Below are 17,688 nucleotides of genomic sequence, written 5' to 3' on the forward strand. Positions count from 1 at the left end.
ACACACAGACATACTCATGCCCAGCTTCCAAAAGATTTTAATACAAATGCAGGTGGTGGCTTTCAAGTCATAGATTTTTGACCCTAGATATCAGGTAACTATTCACTGTGACAAAAAATAAGGGAGATTATTGTGCTAAAACAGAAACAACCTGTTCTATAAACTGATACAGTTTTGTCTGTTTACCTGATTAAGCAGTTTTTATTAATATTCTTCATTCTTGATGACTCCTGAAAAAACTTGAGGGGCTTGCCTAATTTAACTAGAAAACTTTTGATAGCAGTGAAGCTCCGACTACTATAACTTGTTACTAAAATTATCATTATAAACTAAACAATAATAATTATCTACATCATGAAGCTTTTGATGTGGATAAAAATTATTACTATGTCTAGGTTATTAAAATATTCCCTGCATATTTTAATGCACATTCAAATCTGTAAGATAAATGAAAATTTCAACCAAACAGACATATGATATGATTTAAATTAAAACATAAGAGCATAGAGCACAGTGGGGAGGAAGGGATGAATACATAGAGGAGGGAAGGTTTTGAAGACAGTGAAGCTCCCCTGTATAATACAGTAGTGGGGGTTATATGTTCATTATAGATTTGTCCAAACCCATAGAATGGACAACAAAAACCAGGAGTGAATTCCAGTGGGAATTATTGACCTTAGGCTATAATAATGTGTCAATATAGGTTCACTGATTGCAACAAATGTACCACTCTTGGCTGGGAGTGGTGGCTCACATCTGTAACCCAGAAATTTGGGAAGCTGAGGAGGGAGGAACACTTGAACCCAGGAATTCAAGACCAGCCTTAGCAATTTACAGAGACCCCCATCTCTAAATAAAATTTTTTTTAATTAGCCAGAAATTTAAAAAACTAGCCAGGCATGGTGACACATGCCTGGGGTCTCAGCTACTTGGGAGGCTGAGGTGGGAGGACTGCTTGAGCCCAGGAGGTCAAGGCTGCAGTGAGCTGTGATCACACCACTGCACTCCAGCCTGGGCAAGAAGGGAGACCCTGCCTCAAAAAAAAAAAAAAAGCAAAAACAACAAAAAAAACAAAGATACCACTCTGGTAGGGGGTGTCAACAGTGGGGGACTGTGCACGTCTGGGGAGGTTGTGTGTGTAGGTATATGGGGCATCTTTGTGCTTTCTGCTCAGTTTTGCAGCAAACCTAAAACTTCTCTTTTAAAAAATCTATTTAAAATGGAAAAATGAAGCAAATAGGCCAAGAAAAGAAATGTAAAAAAAAAAAAAAATGAGTAAGACCACAGAGAAAGCGTGCTTTAAAGTATGCCACTGTATCAAAGAGTAGGCACACCAAGTCCAAATATAAACCCAGGAAGGAAATTATTTGAGTCAGGCATATGTACAGGTAGCTGCTTATCTCTGAGTTTCTCCACCTTTGTACTGTTTCATATTCGAGCTTATTCTTTATATGAGGAAATTTTCCTGTGCCCCTTGAGTGACTTTCCTTCTGTTATCCACTGTCAATGATCAGAAAACCTCTGAGAAAACAGAGGTAGAAAACAACAGTAGAAAATGAAGAAAGCACAAGACTCCCGCATTTCATCACCTCTAGCAACGTCATGAGAAGTCCTGTAATTATAAAATTGTAAGATTTGAGATGAAGCAGTCTAATCCCTCCTTTTTAAAATGAGACATTGAAGGCGAGAGATGCTAACTTCCCCAATTACCCCTCCAGAAACAGATCCCAATTCATGCCCAAGGAGTTCAGCTCAATATTCTCTCAAACAGGTCATATTGCAACATGAAGAAGAAAGAAAAAGGGAATTAATTTAATAGAACTGTGCTTATGGCTATTTATTAAAATGTCTGTTAAGTATTGATAATCCTGGGTCTGTGGCTCCAGCTCCCCACGTGCCCGCCCCATTGGATCCTTAGCTGACCACATCCACTACCTGCCCAAATCCAAGACTCCAGGATGACAGCTCTCCGGAACAACAAACTTCTGTGCACAGTGACTATCTCCACTACTACATGCTTGATATATTCAGAAATAACCTAATTGTCTTATCCAGACTCAAATCTATTTCTGATCCCCTTCCTGCAATAATGGCCCCGCTAGCCGCCCAGCCGCCCCGCCGCCCACCCAGCCACCCAGCCACCCACCCAGCCACCTGCCCAGCCGCCCAGCCGCCCAGCCGCCCAGCCACCCAGCCACCCAGCCACCCATCCGCCCAGCCGCCCAGCCGCCCAGCCGCCCAGCCAGAAACCTCCAGAGCTCTAGGCCCCTTTCGTCCCTCAGTCCCCTCCTTTACGTGCTTCTCCTGCCCTGTTCTTGCTCCACCTAAGCATCTGTCTCATCCAGTGCTTCCTTTCCATCCCACACAACTGCCTTACCCCAGGCAGGCTCTCATCATTTCTCATTTGCAGGCTGTGGTAACTTTCCCATCATTTTCCTCTGATCTCCACATTCCTTCCAGATGATTCTTTCTGAAACACAAAGCAAATGTCGCTCCTTAAAACCCTTCCATGCCTCTTCATCACTTTGAAAATAAAGTCTCACACCCTTACTTCCCATTCAAGGTCCTGAATGTGTGAATCCTGCATTCTTCTTCAGCCTCGTTTTGCACTGCTTCTCCTCCCTCACCTCTGGGTGTCAATTCTGAGCTTCTTAAAATTTTTTGCAAGATACCTTAACATGTACCCGCTCCTTGGTGCTTACTGGAGTCCATCTACCCCTCCTGCCTGTCTTTATTCTGTGGGACCCACATAGGAGTTAGTCAGGGTGATGGGATGGCCCCAGTATCAGGATCTTATATTCAGGGAGGGCTTCCTAATCTACATCTCCATGAAAGCTGTGGTGAAATGGGTGGGAAAAGCAGGGCCAAATCTCCCTCTCAGAGCCAATCACTAACCCTTCAGGTTTAGCTAATTTGCATGTAGCCCCCTTGGGGACAAGTGAATGACAAACCCCCAGGAACCACTGCAGAAAGAACTTTCTACACTATAGTGGATTGGAGTCCTGAGATCCACAATGGTGGGCATTCATCTCACGACACCTGTGCAAGCTGTCTGTTCCCTCTTGAGCACTTGTGAAGGCTAGTGCATTGCAGAGGATCTCTGGACCTGGCTCTGAGAGAAGGCTCATTCTAAATCCAATGGCCTGCACAGGCAGGCACAATAAATGTAAATAATCTGGAAAGGCTAAGCCGGTCGAAGCCAGCCAAGTGCATGCAGCTCTTACTCCACTAGCTTTGACATTTGGGGTTGCCCATCCCCTGCACCCTTCACCCTGGAGGAATTCACTGTTCTCCCCCACCTCCTAACACCTCCCAGCACTTCTAGGAGCTCCTTAGAACAGGAGTCGCTTTACATAGTGCCTCATGAATAATAACACTTAATAAGTGTTGGTTGTGTGAATGAAAACATTATAAGAAGTACCACTTACAGATTTGGTGATTCCTCGCTGTTTTGAAACGAATAGCTAAATATGTTTTCTTTTATACATAACATTGAAACTACTGTGACAAATACCAGCTAAGTTTGTTATATTTAATGCCTCCAGGTAATAATTTCCTCTCCTAATTTTTTTGTGCTTGTTCATCCTCTGAGTCATCGTTCCTCCCTCACTTCTTAAAAATGTCTTTCTGGTTCTGCTTCTAAAGGTTGTTTAAAATCGAAAGGCCTATTTAATGAAATAACTTTATGTGAGACGAGGAGCTGTTTTGCGCATTTTTCAGGGGCTGACACCGCCACACAATACTGTCTTCAGATTTTCCATTTTAATTAAACTATTACATTTCAGTTGTTTCAGTCTCATCTAGTATATGTGATCTTTTGTAAAATTTTAACAAATTCACCAAAACAATTGCAATTTGTTCCTCCTAATTGTATGAGTTGAAACCTACAAGTTTACCAAAAATAGTCTTAGAAAAATTATTAAGATTTTCCAGAATTTGCATTTTTCCCAAATACTCAGGTTTCTAAGGATTGAAAACAAGGAGATAGGAGAAAAGCATCATGCCATATTCATATATCACACATCCACTTCTGCAATTTAGCTTCAAATCCACAAGAGAAATTATTGCAGTAGATGGCATGAAGTTAATCTCTATTCATTCACATTTGCGGAAACACCACACATGATCAGAATGCTGAATGAACTTGCATTCACAAATTCAAACCAGGGATGATCCATCTTGAAGATGACATAGATACCAAAATCCAGGCAAGCAAAAGTAGAGAACAGCAAGGCATTGATCGAAGGAACCAAGTAGTATGTTTTACTGTATTTTAATTCAGTGACCACTAGGACTAGCGGTAGGTGCTAAGATACCTAGATAAATAGACAGGTGGGAAAATAGATGTTTTAAATAAAGGAACAAAAGGTTAAGTAAAACTGACAAGCATGGCAATAGAAAGTCGTATTTATTCTGATTTTTAATTAAAACTATGACCAAAATAATAAATGTTCTCCTGTGAATTGGGGGGTCTAACATACATATAATTATAAATGAATATTAAAAGGCTTTGGGTTGGTATTTCCCAGTATCTTTCCTCTTACATCATGCTAGTCTAAAAAGTACTATAATAAACTTCACCAATTCAGTGAAAGCTCTCCCCCTTGTTCCTTTTTATAACTTTGCAGTGACTATAAATAAAGGTGAGGAACAAAATCATTATTTTTGAGTAAAATGCTAACCACATTAATTTGCAAGTCTGATTGGTATCTCTTTCAGAAAATCACAAGTAGTATAAATAGCATGCAATGTGAAATTGTCATAGTAAAAACTGCACACCCTTGCTTAATCTATATCTATCTCATTCAGAGATAAAGTTACTGTATTATGCTTTTACGATAATCGCTAAAAATAATATTTTTGAATGGTTTTTGCGCAACAGACTTTCAAACCCCCTTGTTTTCCCCAACATTATTACATTTGAGTAAATAAATTAGGTATATAGGAAAGACTTTAAGGGAACCAAAATATAATCCAAATGTAGGCATGTACTGAGTTGATATAAACATTTATTTTCCCTAAGGTAAGAGGAAAAAGCATCTTCCAAACAAATGAAAGCAAATGTTACACTCAAAGTCTTTTATTATCTGGACCCAGCCTCCTCTACTCTCACAACACCCAAGGCTCCAGCTCCAGTGGATTGGTCAACAGGGGTCTGAAAACCCTGCAGAGCGAGGTCTCAGCTCTTCTGCTCAGATTACATTGCGCCTCTCTTCCTTCCTTCCCCACAGGTAGTTTCCTGTTCATCCTACATGGCAAAGCTCAGAAATTGCCCCTAGAAAGATTTCCCTACCACATCACTCCCCCTCATTTGAATCAACCAATTCATTCCTCCTTCGCCTTTGCTCCAACAGCATCTGTTCATACCACTTTCATAACAAGCCTCAAATTGTTTTAGGCTTGGCTGTGTGCTCCCACCTCCTCTGCTAAGCTGACAGCTTCAGAGACCCACCTACCCATCTCTTATTTGCTGAAACATAGTAGGCACTTACTGAATGTAAGTTGTGTTAAAGGAGAGTCCCATTCAGAGAGGGCTGTAATTCTGATCACTCTCTAATGCATTTTAGAAGATGCAAAACTTCACTCCTATTCGGTGTAAGCACATGCACAGCAGCAGCATGGCTTCCTTTCCTGTTAGAATCACGTCCTACCAAGTGATCTTGGCACTTAGTCAACAATGGGACTCAGGAACTTCCAGAAGTCAGCGCAGCAAATGCCCACTCTGTCAGGCCACCAGCCTCAGCCCTGTTCTTAGTACTCCATAACCAAAGAACAAACAGGTCAGATAGGCCCACAGGGGCTCCCTGGAAGATGCTAGATACTTACTGACTTTCTGGAGCAATCTATCACCGCTCCTTGCGTAGCTCCTCTGTATTTCTGAATTATTTTCTCCTTCTCCTCCCTCTCCAATTACATTAGTTTCCCTGGGTCCAGTGCTAATATAGACTTCAAATTTACGGCGTCAGCAACACCACATAGAAATGCTGGCTAAAATGCAACCAAATAAGATTAATAGGTAAATTTGGAAAAAAGCAAAGGAAATCTACAGGTGCCAGAAATAAAAGAGGAACTCAAAAACAGAGCAATAAGCTTGTTTCCGGATACACAAGCAATAAGCTGGTCCCCTGGAAATATTAGTCCTAAAATAAGTCCCTGACTCCCGGGGGGAAATACATGGATGCATGGCCACAGGGTCTTGAAAGGCAGGAAAGTGACACCAAGACTCACACAGTTGGCCAGGACCCTATCATGGGTGACGTCTCCGTGAACAGGGGTCTAGAAAATCTCTTACCAATTTTTCTCCAGGGAAACATGAAAAATTACTTCTGTGAGGGCTTTGGGGAAAAGTAATTCCATTATCAGAAGCAAAACTCCAAATCTGCAATTTATGTGAGTGTTGGGGAACATTTAGCAATCTAGGTGGTATAAGATTCCCAAGTTGAGAGATTAAGGTAAATACTGCTATATGTTTAATGAGAACTCCCTAAAATTTTAGCAGAAGCAAAACCAAGAATACTTTGAAGAAGCTCCATAATCCAAGATGCACTAAACTCCCACACTTAAGCAAACAACACTCAAGAGGCATTTGCAATTTTTAAAAATATATGAAACAGAAAAATGAGCAATCAAGAGTGTATCAACAGACAACAAAATAGAGAGAAGTAGGATTAGCATCCTCTGATACAACAGAGCAATCAGAAAGAATGTTTAACATGTTTAGAAAAGTAACAACACTATAAAAATTGATTAAACAATAACATAAAACATAGATTATACTAAAAGACAGAAAGTCTTTTAAAAATAAAAAAGCATACTTCGAAGTAATCTACAGATCAAAGAAAAAAATCATAATGTAAACTGGAATATACTCAGAATTAAAAGAGAATAAAAACACTATGTTTTAAAGTTGTGAAGCACAGGCCAGGCTCGGTGGCTCACGCCTGTAATCCCTGCACTTTGGGAGGCCAAGGCGGTCGGATCACGAGGTCAGGAGATGGAGACCATCCTGGCTAACACAGTGAAACCCCGTCTCTACTAAAATGGTGGGGGCCTGTAGTCCACTATTGAAGGCTGAGGAAGGATGAACCTGGAGGAGTTGCGTGAGTGAGTCCTCTGAAGCACAACCAAAACAGAATATAGAGAATGATGTATTGTGTAAATGTTTATATCAGAAAAAAGCTGAGTAAGCAGTTAATTCATAAAGACAGATAATAACAATAAAATAAGCCCTAAAAAGTTGATAGAAAATTGGCAGAATTTAGTGAAACAGAAAACAGAAAAAGACATAAAATTTTTAAAGTGTTTTTTAAATAAAAGACTAAGAAAAATAGAAAAATCTCTGGATATCGCCTAGTGTAAAAGAAAAGAAGACATAAATAAATAATATTAGCAAAAAAAATTGATACAGACGAAAATAGAAGTAAAATGTCATTAGACATTATAAGGAACACCTTTCTGTTAATAAATATGAAAAGTTAGAGATATAGAAAATTTTTCAAAAAATATAAAGGTAGCAAAATTATCTCATGAAAAAACAGAACATGAAAAAACTTAAAATCAAATTTTTTCAAAAGAATTGAAAACTTTTCTATAATTTAAAAAGAATTTAAATTTTACCTGCAAGAAAATCACTGACAAAGGCAGTTTTACAGATGAGATAATATGAATAATCAAGGAAAAAAAATAACCCCACAGCTATACATAAACCGTTCTGGGAAACAGAAAGTGAAAGGCGGCTCACAAGTCATTTCATGAAATTGACTTCAACAAAAGAATCAGATGAGCCAATCATAAAAAGGAAAGTATAGGCCATTCCCCCCTTTTAAATATAAATGCAAAAATTTTAAAGACAATATTTGCAAATCAAACCAAGCAATATATTTTTAAAGTAATGTTACATTAAGAGACAGTTCATAGTAACCACTTAGAGTTTATCCCAGAAAAGAAAGGCTAGATTAAAATTAGAAAAATGTATTAATATAATCACATTAGTAGATAAAATAATACAGAAAAAAAATTTGATTCAGAAAAAGCGTTTGATAAAATTCCACAAGCATTCATGATAAAATTCAGATAACTAGGAAAAGAAAGAAAACATATGATGAAAAAAGATTTCTACAAAAAACTTATAGCAAACAGCAAACTTTATAGTGAAAATTGGAAGCATTTTCTCCCAAATTTGAGAAAAAGACCATACCGTCTATCACTTTTTTAATTAAAAATGCTACTGGAAACACAGCACTATGTACATTTATGATTAAATTTGGCTGTATGTTACAGAAAACGTTACCAATAGTGCCTTAAACAAGGTGGAAGTTAGTTTTCTTGCCTAAAAGAAATTCTGATGTCAGCACTGACCTAAAATTTTAGCTCCATAAATACATCAGAGCCCAAGTTCTTCTTCATTTCTGTTCCACCATTCTCAACATTTGCTTGCATTCTGAGGGGAATTTCATGATCCCACAATGGGGACTGGAGCTCCAAACATCACATCCATTGATCCAAGCTTCAGAAAGGAAGACAGAAAAAAAGGCAAAAGGATGCACTTATCATTGGAGTTATCCTTCCCCTTGAAGAACTTTCTTGAAAGTCCAACCCACCTACTTCTATATACATCTCAGTTGTCATCCCTCCATGAGAGGCTGCAAAATGTAGTTTTTTTAGCTGGGCACATCGTGTTTCTATTTTTAAGAAAGAAGAATGCATTGTGTAGACGCCAGTCTCTGTTAGCTCAATACACAAGAAAAAGAGAATCAAAATATAGTGGAAAAAAAGAAATACATTTGTTATTGTAAAAGACATGGTTTTCTACATAGGAAACTCAAAAGAATCTATAGATAAACTCATAACTAATAAAAGATGTCAACAAGGTTAATGAAAGCAACATTAATACAGAAAAATCAAGAGTTCCTATAGACCAGACACTTTAAGAAATGTAGCTGTGTAACAATATTATACACATACACACACATAATAATAGGAAAGAAATCTAATAAAAATGTACAAAGAATTATAAAATGTTAAAGATACACAAGACCTAAGTGATGAAATGAACTGTTCCTAGATAGAAAAACTCAATAAATATATCATCCTCCCCCAAATTAATCTCTAAATATCACCAAAATCCAATCAAAATTCCAAAAGCATTGTTTAAATAACTTTGCAAGATGATAATGAAATATATGTGGAAGAATAAACTGTCCAGTATAGGCAAGACAATTATTAAAAAGGAAAATAAGATAGACCGATCTGCTCTAGCAAATACCAGCATGTTCTAAGGCTGTAGTGATTGTCATAGCATTGTAATAGAACAGGAACAACCAAATAGACAAAGATAAGGGTTCAGAACCAAGAAAAGAGTCCTCACATTTGAAAAGTTGTCATAAATTGAAGACAACATTACAAATCAGTGTGGTCACAATGGTCCATTTAATAAGAAGTGGTGCCAAGATAATGGTTAGCCACACAGGAATAAATTAACTTAGCTTTCTACAGCACAGCATGCAAAAACAATTGTTTTAGAAGAAAGTAGTAAATGTATTTATGACCTCAGGTAAGCAAAATATATCTTCAATAAGAAACAAAAAAAAACTTATAAAGAAAATGTTAATAAATTTTACTACATTAAAAGTTAAAACATCTATTCCTCAAAAGAAACTCTTAAAATACAGAGACAATCTACATACCAGAAGAAAGTATTTGCCATGCATAAAACTGACAAAGAATTAGTATCTCAACTATATCATAAATGCTTAAAAAACCAGTAGGAAAAGGAAAAATGACCTAATAGAATAATAGTCAAAGAAACAGGCAATTCACATCAAAGTGGAGCCTAAAAGCTAATTAACAGGGAAGAGTACATAAAAACCCATACAAGATGTTCTTTCATATTTGTCCACTTAGCCAATATTTAAAAGTCTAATTTCAAGAGTTGACAAGAATGTAGGGAAATAATAATTCATGTATTCTGCTATTGGGAGTATATATAAACTGGAAAATAATTTAGTAAAATCTAGCATAGTTAAGATATGGATATTTTCAAACCAGTGATGCTACTTCTGGGTACATTTAGAGAAACTCAAATATGTGTAGAGAAGACTCATAAGAATATTAAATGCAACATTTTACAAGAGCAAAAAGTCTAAAATAACTTTGAAGTGTATCCCACTGGGAGAATGAATGGATAAATGGTTGTATATTGACAAACGGATTAATGGGATTATATATGAGCATTTCAAAGTGAAGTAGCTCTAAATACATCATCATGAATAAATCTTAAAGGTAGAGGTTGACTAAACAAAGTAAATTGTAAAATGACATGTAGAACAACAATTGTTATGTATAAGCTTAAAATATACATAACAATATTATACATCACTTATGAAAGCTTACACATGCAACAAAAATATAAAACTCATAAACCTCAGAATAGTGATTACCTCCAGGAAAAGAGACAGAGAAATCAAACACTTTATCTCAAAAAATAACTGAAAATATCTAAGCAAATGAGACAAAAAGCATGCAAGATCTCATATGAATACAAAGATATCTGTTATTTTATATCATTCTCTGTACTTTTTGTATGTTTTATATAATTATTTTAAAAGGAAAATTACTAAAAAAGGAAAAACCCTTGCTCATCATAAAATTTCAAAACATATGAAACAGTGATTAAGAAGAAAATGATCAATCTTAATGTTTTATTATATTTCCTTACAATTTTTTTTTTTTTTTTTTTTGAGATAGAGTCTTGTTCTGTCACTCAGGTGGAGTTCGGTGATGTGATCTTGGCTCACCGCAACCTCCACCTCCCAGGTTCACGTGATTCTCCTACCTCAGCCTCCAGAGTAGCTGGGACTATGCCATCACACCTGGCCAATTTTTTTATTTTTAGTAGAGATGGGCATGTTGCCCAGGCTGGTCTCAAACTACTCCTGATCTCAAGTGATCCACCCTCCTTAGCCTCCCAAAGTGCTGGGATTACAGTCGTGGGCCACCGTGCCCTTACAGGCAGCTTCTATGCATATTTTATATTGTTAAGAGTATACTTTATTATCACTTTTCTACTGTCTTTTGTTTACTTTACATCATAGCGTAAGCATAAGCGTTCCTCGTGTTGTCTTAATGATGGCATGATAGCCCATTGAATGTCTATTTTGGGGCATTCAGTTTTTTCTAACTTTTCTTGATTGTGAAAATCGATGTAAGGAATGTCTTTGAACTGAGCTTTTCTGTGTCTTTAATGATGCTTCTGAAACTCATTCTAAGTAGTCCAGCGATTACCAGCTGATTAAAAATAAATAGCTGGAAAATCTTTGGTCTCCATGGGAGAACCCAGGCAATGGTGTGGTCCCTTTGGACACCAAGTTCCTCTACAGAACAGATTGTACAAACCCCGGGAGGGAGTCCCCAAGGAGCTGTATCCCAGACTAGTGACCAGGGATGTGACTGTGCAATGCTAATGTAGAGACGCAGGAAATGCAAAAAGATAAGATGTTAGCAAAAGCAGCATGTAGGCCAACAAAAACATCGGTAGTATTATTTAATATTATTTAAAAACCAAAAAATCCCAGCATGGGAATCATGTAATGCATGAAAATTCTAAATATCATTTCTATACAGTGACAAAAAAAACAGTAGCTTTATCTAAATGATAATACATTACCTTTTTTTTAAAAAAATTCTTTTCCCTTCTAATATATGTTTGTTGTACAAATGGGTGAAAATTTTTATCGGTTTACAATTACAATTTTCTTAGCCAACCTCTTTTAACAAAAGTATGTCCTACCTTTCAAAACACAAAAATAAATAAATAAAAACATAGCTCCCTTTAAGCTTATTGTACAGAAAAAAAAAGATAAAATAATAAAACATATGTCTCTAATTTTTAAGAGCAACATTTTTTGGACTTGTTTATGTGTTTCTATTACTATTATTATTAGTTCTTTTGTAATAGCAAAGAGATACTGTCCTACTGCATTAGAGCAAACTCTAGTGGTAAGTGGGTAAAAAAAATCTTAGAGCTTTGCGAGAATGACGATTTTTACTTTCTCCAAGGAGTGACTTTGTAAAAGCCAGGAGAACCAAATGGAAAAGGCTTCGAGAACCAGGGACATTGAAGTCTTAAGGGATTCCTCATTATCCCTGAGCCCACAAGCAAGCCTTGGCAGTCAAAGCCCCAGGAGACACCCTTAGGGAGCTGTTAGGAAGCCACCCACACCCTCCTCCCTGCAGAGATCATTAGCTTTTCATCTCAAAGGCACTTTACAAACATTAGCCAATTAACAGAAGTAAGCAGTCATAAATACCAGTAAGCAAGCAGAGCAAGAGTACGATTATATAAAAGCCCTAGCTGAGATGTGTTTACACATTTGGAAGTAAAAATTTAATTTCAGCAAATGCAGTAGTCTCAAACAAAATTTCCAGGTTATAGCTGTTAATGACATTAAGTTCCTCTATTATTAAAAAGAAAGTGCACAATAAGTCCTGGATGGAACTTTTGGGAAATTCATTCTCTCCTCCCTCCAAAAAAGAAAAAGAGGAAAAAAAAAAAGCATCGTTTACATGAGCCCCTGCTTTTTTAGCCAATAACCTGTGGAAATCCTTCTTTAAAGAGTATTATTCTCAAGAACTCAGTCCCCCCAACTAAGATCCATGGAATCAAAGTGGTAGGGAATGAACAAACAGTTCATTTGGGTCCTATTATATATGATGCTGATTGCTACTGAGTTCATTCATTTTTCTGTTGTGATTTATTTCTGGCAACATAATTTACACTTCTCAGCACCGTGAGTAAAGACAATACAACCTATCTTGGTTTTTATGGGCAAAATTAGTTTAATTTTTAAGGGCAAAATTAGTTAATCAGCTTGAGCAGAAAACAGACTTTGAAGGAAAAAATATGTGTATTAAAATAAGTAATTCCTTTGCATCTATTTACCTAGATGAAATTTTGATATGTTCTGTTGCCACAGTAACCAAATATTCTGAGAGATACATCAGGTAAAGAACAAATACATGAGGCAAAAAATGGTGAGACACCTTACCTAGCTTGTTCCTTCTACATAATAAAGCAAAGCACTGGCCTAATAGGGTGAGTCCCTAGAATGGAACTTTAATTGATTATAGAGTAAGCATATTATCATTAAATTTATTTTAATATGCTGATTATGTTGTATATGGAAAAACAGGCATTGCTTCTCCGGGCTTATCTGCACTGCTTTTCTCAAAACTCTCACAGAATAAGACAAATGGCATTTGATTACACAGTTCATCTAAAACAAAAGCAAAATTTATCTTTAGCATCCCCTTCAAGTTTTACACCTTTATTTGCCTACACAGAATAGATTTTCTTTTTAATGTATTACATTTCTTATAACCAGTATTGAGAAAGACAGAGGTTAACTTGCAAATGTTCTATTGAGATCATTACAGAGATGATCTGGAAAAATCTTAAAACAGCAATAATCTGGTCTAACAAGTAGACATCTGGCCAAAAACTAAAAGACCTAGCCTAAGAGCTGTGTGGTAAAGGGAAAGACTGCATACTTTGGAGTCAGACTAATTTGACTACAAACTCTGACTTTAGGTCTGAAAAAGATGTACTATTTCTTAGGCTCAATTTCTTCATCTGTAAAATAGGGGTATTACATACAGTCTTTAAGAATGAAATGATCTAATTCTGTGAAAGGGTCAAGTAAAGAATATGATACATAGAATCCAGGAACTATAGATAGAGATACATAGTTAGAAGATAGATGGATGGAAAGATGGTAGATTTGATGATAGGTAGGTAGACAAATAGATGATAGATAGATAGATAGATAGATAGATAGATAGATAGATAGATAGATAGATGATAGATAGATAGATAGATAGATAGATAGATAGATAGATGATAGATAGCTAGATGATAGATAGATAGATAGATAGATAGATGATAGATAGATAGATAGATAGATAGATAGATAGATAGATAGATAGATAGATGTGATATGACAGTCTCACTCCCCCATCCCCTTATCACCATCCCTTTCTTGTGACAACTTCAGACTATTGGATCTATCCATTGCTTTATCATCATCAACAATGTTGGGGAATGTATCTGAAATGGGTACCCCAAATGGCAACCTTGGAGGATTTGAGGCATGGGAACAGGGATAACAAAGGCAACCACAGGACCTACTATTTCACAGCACAACAGTGTGACTGTAGTCAATAAGAACTTAAGTGCACATTTTAAAGTAACTAAAAAAGTATAATTGGATTGTTTGTAACACAAAGGATAAATGCTTGAGGGGACGGATGCCCTGTTCTCCATGATGTGACTATTACGCATTGCATGCCTGTATCAAAACATTTCATGTACCCCATAAATATATACACCTACTATGTATGTACAGAAATTAACAATTTAAAATTTTAAAAATTAAAAATAAAAAACAAAGGTAATCCTAGAAAACAGCACTTCCCTCGCACCAACCCTAAACTTCTCTCTCCCCTGTGATGACAAGAACACTACCAACCTGCAGAAGCCCTGACCTAGAAATACTGCCCTCATCTCTGACTAGTAGATAAACATCAAAGGAATTTCTGTGGCACAAGAAATTCAACCTCCCTGGGTACTCTAGTAGGCCCCAAGTGCTGAGTGGTGGCAGAGAGTAGCAGTAGCAGTTAACAGCCTACAGCCACACAGCCGGAGTTCAAATCCTGACTCTGCCACCTACGAGCTTGCCTTAGACAAGTCGCCACTTACTCCCTGGGTGATCTTATAGTTACATAACCTCTCTGTGCCTCAATATCCTCACTTGCACAATGGGGTTTGTCATAGTAGTTATTTCATAGGACTGGTGTGACAACTCAAGACCAAGTGAGAAAATATATTACAATAGTAAAGGTGCTTGGTATTATTATCCTTTCCTTCATGCTCTGGAGCTCAAAAATATAGATTAAGCCCTTATAGGCTTTCCCAGGGATGTTACATAAAATTTCATCAAAGTCAGAAAAATCTCACCCCATCTTCAAGCAAGGATGGACCTCTAGGCCTCACAAATCCTGCCCAGTGTCGAACTCTTTTAAATCAATGGGAATAACCATGGTGTTCACAGGTGCACAGGAGAAGCAAAGGAACACATTGATAGAAAAATACAAAAACCATCAGGATATTATATTCAGGGTTCAGTCAAAAAAAGAGGGGAGTCCTAGAGAGATAAAAGATGAAAAGATAAAAGATAAAAAGAAGGCAGAAAGACTCAATGATAAACTTCTGCATTTGACTTGAGTCCCTGGTTTCTGAACAAGTGGTGGGACCATCCTATCTCACTCGCTCTGGCTACCTAATCTCTTTCAAGTTTCCGTCAGTCCCCCACCACCCTTGATTTGTTTAAGCCATCATAATTTATCCCTTCAATTACTACATCTTACTTGATCTTCTTCCACATCTGTTTCATCCAACCTACCTTCCACACAGCTACTAAACATCTTTTAAAGATATATTTCTGGTCATGCTCCTCCTCTGTCTAGTAGCTATCAGTTGTACCTCATTATCCTCATAACAAGTCTAAACTTCTCAGCAAGAAATATCTTATTGCCTTCATCATCTATACCCACCTACTTATCCAGCCTAATCTCTCACCCACCTTTGTCTTTCAACTGGAACTTTCATTGACATTCTACCAAATGACATCTAATCCATTGAACAAACCCTGCACTCTCTCACCTCTGGCCCATTATGCTAAAGTATTTGGAATTCTCTTCCTCCTGCAAGGTGGTATGGTGATGGATAAGGTAAATTTTATTTTGCCTTGAACATTGCATTTCCTTCTTTCCATGTAACTTCTTTATGTTATACAATGAAAGAACAGCTCATGAGAAAATGTTCACAACAGCAAAATGTTCATTGAATTACTCTGAAGTTTATTTAGACATGTTCTTATATATCCTTGGGACTGTTTTCTAATCATACCTGAAAATTATTTCCTAAAGGATGACACTCCTTTTGAATTAAATGAAGTATGTATATATAGCAGCTTATGGAATCTACTTTTTATGCTGTTGGGATGACAGTAATAGCTGTCTCCCACGCTGAAACAAAATGTTCTACAATTACAATACAGAAGAACTAGTAGAATAAACTTGAGAACTGAAACTGAGGACTCACCATGTCTCTATGTGTTCAGTTATCTAGTGCTTTATCTTACCATTTAAAAAGTTGTTTTGTTTTGTTTTGTTACTATAAGCACTCTGAAAAGAATAGTATTAGTTGTGCATTGATCTGTTTCCCTTATGATGAAAATTTAATAGAATGCAGTCTCTTTACTTGGTCCAAGGGGAGGGATTTAAGTTATTTTTCAAAACATAGAGGACTACCCGAAGCAGCCCTCACTGACTTCTCAAGCTCCCAAACAAATGGCAGGCCTGCTGGAGGCAACTGGGGATATGACTAGAGCCAAGAGGTGCACTCAATCAAATTTTGGCAACCCAGCGTAGAGCACTGGACAATTATTCACACACTCACTCACCAAGGGACCCTTCATGCTTAGCTCTTACCACCACAAAATTCTACACCCACTGTAATTCTGTGCATCCTCTCTATTCCTCCATCCAAGATGCTCTCCCCTTCTGATATTCAATTTAAAGTGTAACCAAAAAGCTCCTCTACATCTTTGACTTATTCTTCTTCACTATCTTGGCTTAATCAAGTCTTAGCTGTCCCCTGAGTACCCTGCTTCCCCTAGACCCTCTGAAATAAAGGCTATCTTCTCTTCTACATCCCAACGTATTAATGATCAAGAGAAGATTCGGTGTCTCCTTTACTCACCATTGCTCGTTCGAGACCATGACATATTCTCTCTGTTGCAAAATCCCTGTTCCTTTGAGCCAACCATTTGGTAATATCATTTCTTCTTTGTCTTCAAAGAAGTATTTTGAGCTTCTGGCCCTGCTCCTTCATTCACTGAAGACTTTAGCTCCTTCCATCATCCCAGACAACATAGTGTCTACACAGATGACATTGTATGAAAAGCCCTTACCTCAATTCTTTGACCTTTTTATTTCCAATTATATTTTCTTTGTTTTTTTTTTAATTTTTATTTTAGCTTTGGGGGTACATGGGCAAGTTTGTTATAAAGATAAATTGCATGTCACTGGGTTTGGTTTACAGATAATTTCATCACTCTAGTAATAAGCACAGTATCTGATAGGTATTTTTTCTGATCCTCTCCCTCCTCCCACCTTCTACTCTCTGGTAGGCCCCAGTGTCTGTTGCTGCTCTCCTAATATTCATGTGTTCTCATTGTTTAGCTCCCACTCTCAAGTGGGAATACGCAGTATTTGGTTTCATACTCCTGTGTTAGTTTGCTTAGGATAATGGCCTCCAGCTCCATCCATGTTGCTGTGAAGGAATGATCTAATTCTTTCTTAAGGCTGCATAGTATTCTGGGGTGTGTATGTACCACATTTTCATTACCCAGTCTACTGTTGATGGGAATTCAGGTTGATTCCATGTCTTTGCTATTGTGAATAGTGAATAGTGCTGCAGTGAACATATACATGCATGTGTCTTTATGGTAAAATGATTTATATTCATTTCAGTATATAACTAGTAATAGGATTGTTGGATTGCATGGTAATCTTGCTTTAAGTTCTTTGAGGAATCACCACCCTGCTTTTCACAATGGTTGAACTAAT

The 17,688-nt window shown here is 37.1% G+C and overlaps 1 long non-coding RNA gene across 1 annotated transcript in view; it reads right to left on the minus strand.

The window, feature by feature from the left end:
* Positions 1-2,377: 2,377 nt before the first annotated feature.
* LOC131383618 (uncharacterized) overlaps positions 2,378-17,688 on the minus strand; it is a 185,062-nt gene continuing 169,751 nt past the window's right edge. The window contains exon 3 of the long non-coding RNA XR_009213777.1: positions 2,378-2,470. This is a non-coding gene — a long non-coding RNA (uncharacterized LOC131383618). The remainder of the gene's footprint in view (positions 2,471-17,688) is intronic.

Source organism: Hylobates moloch, unplaced genomic scaffold (assembly GCF_009828535.3).
Source record: "Hylobates moloch isolate HMO894 unplaced genomic scaffold, HMol_V3 SCAFFOLD_5, whole genome shotgun sequence".
Lineage (NCBI taxonomy): Eukaryota > Metazoa > Chordata > Mammalia > Primates > Hylobatidae > Hylobates > Hylobates moloch.